The 2,302-nt window shown below is 41.7% G+C and overlaps 1 pseudogene; it reads left to right on the plus strand.

Moving 5' to 3' along the window:
- The first annotated feature begins 792 nt into the window (after positions 1-792).
- LOC105710174 (NAD-dependent protein deacylase sirtuin-5, mitochondrial-like) lies at positions 793-1,614 on the plus strand (annotated as a pseudogene).
- Positions 1,615-2,302: the final 688 nt, after the last annotated feature.

The raw sequence follows: 2,302 nt of genomic DNA on the forward strand, positions 1-2,302 counted from the left end.
CTGAGGGAAGGACTTGGTAGGAGGTGATTGGATCATGGGGGCAGATTTCCCCCTTGCTATTCTCATAATAGTGAGTTAGTTCTCATGAGATCTGAAGGTTTAAAAGTGTGTGGCTCCTCCTCCTTTATTCTATCTCTGTATCTGTCACCATATGAAGATGTACCTGCTTTCCCTTTGCCTTCTGCCATGATTGTAAGTTTCCTGAGGCCACCCAGCCATGTGTCCTATACAGTCTACAGAACTGTGAGTTAATTGAACCTCTTTCTTTATAAACTGCCCAGTCTCATGTAGTTCTTTATTGCTGTCTAAGAATGGAATAATACAATAGTCTTTTCAGCAAATAGTTTGGGAATAATTAAACATCCATAGGCAAAAAAACTTAAAAAAACAAAAACAACCCAACCTAAACCTCACACCTTATATAAAAGTAACTTAACATGGGTCATGCACTTAAATATAAAGCATAAAGTATAAAACTTAACAGGAGAAAATCTTAAAAATCTAGGTGAAAACTTCTTAGACTTGACAGCAAAAGCATAATTCTTAAAGAAAAATTTGATAGATTGGACTTTATCAAATTTAAAACTTCTGTGAAAGACCCCGTTAAAGAATGAAAACACTACCTACAAACTGGGAGAAGACTTTTGAACATCAGATATCTAAATAAACGACTGAATGAATCAAAACTACAAGAAAACCTGCTAACCTCTCCCCATTGTCCCGAGCCCTCTAATTTCCTAGCTGGTGTGGCCTGAAGCCTCCAGGCACCACAGAAACCAAGATAGCCTGAAAATGGCTCCTCCCAGTTCAAGTATGGCAGATTTTCGGAAGTTTTTTGCAGAAGCAAAGCACACAGTCTTCATTTCAGGGGCTAGTGTTAGTGCGGTAAGTGGGGTTCCACTCTTCAGAGGAGCCGGAGGTCATTGGGGAAAATGTCAGTTCAGGCCCTGGCGGCTCCTCGGGCCTCTGCCCACGCCCTCCCGGGTGCGGTAACTCCCCAGTGTGAGTGAGAGGTCAGGCGGGGCGGGAGCCCAGCCCCGCACCTCGCCACCACCAAATGTGAGGCCCTGCTGGGCGCACAGGGCCACTAGGGCATGATCATGACAGAACATCCATGGGCGGCACCCTAGGCTGGCACCAAGAACTTTCTGGAAATCCACCTTAGCTTATGTTAAACTCCATGTACCTCTTGTGGAGTGGTGTCTGAGAATTACGAGTCCAGTTTGTCCACCTTTATCATGAGAAGGTGCTCCAGGACCTGGAACTCAAGATGCCAGAATCCCAGTTGAGAAACTTCCCTGGTGTGAAGAGGCAGAGCGCAGGGGCTTGCCGCAACTTCAGCCCTGTGGTTAGACGAAAACTTGGATCCTGCCATTCTGGAGGAGGCTGACGGAGAGCTCACCCTTGTGACTATGTCTAGTGGCATGCACTCCCCCTGTGGTGTACTCCACCGCTGTGTTTGCCCACCAGATGTCTGCCAGGGGAGTGCCAGTGACCGAATTTAGCATGGAGACCACCCCAGCCATGAGCAGATTCAGGCTTCATTTCCAGGAACCCTGTGGTAGGGTGCTTCCTGAAGCCCTTGCTGGTCATGAAAATGAAACTGTTTCTTAAGCATCCTGGGAAGAAACAAATTATAGTATATCTAAGTATGATCCAAAAATATCTTGATTCCCTGGCTGGAATTCAACCTGTTGTTAAGCGTTTGGGGCTCAGAAGTAGCAAGAGCAAAGGTATTTTGAAGTCACAGAACTATAAAGTTAATGCATGTTATTTGATTTGAACTGAAACATAAGAGACCTTTGATATATTTTGTCAGTTACTGGGAGGAAAGAAGTGTTATAATTAGATTGTCTTAAAAAATGTAATTATCTTGATTATATTTTTCCTATTTGGGCAAAGACAGAGGTAGAGGTGTAAAACCTTGCTATTTAATGTAGTACAAGTTTTAATGGAAAATAAAATTATTCTCTACAGTAAGGTAACTACCTACTTGTATAAAGATGTTACCTCAGAAATAAAAATTCTTTATTTAACTATTACCTGTAACATTTAAAAACCTGTTCTTCCCTTTCTCAAGGTTAGTATTTGCCACTTGAATTTTAATAATCTCTTTGCTCACCTATGAGGAACAACAATAAATGCAATACATTTTCAAGGAGAATTATCTTGGAGAATAACCAAGGTAGAGTATTTTCTTTTGGAAGTGGATTAGGAACTCCATTAGGAACTTCAGCAAAGAATTGCTTTTTTTTTTTTTTTAAGAATAGAATTTATAAAAAGCTATATGGTAGAATCACTT

This window comes from Aotus nancymaae, unplaced genomic scaffold (genome assembly GCF_030222135.1).
Source record: "Aotus nancymaae isolate 86718 unplaced genomic scaffold, 86718_ANA_hifiasm-v0.15.2.pri h1tg000007l, whole genome shotgun sequence".
In the NCBI taxonomy this organism is placed as follows: domain Eukaryota; kingdom Metazoa; phylum Chordata; class Mammalia; order Primates; family Aotidae; genus Aotus; species Aotus nancymaae.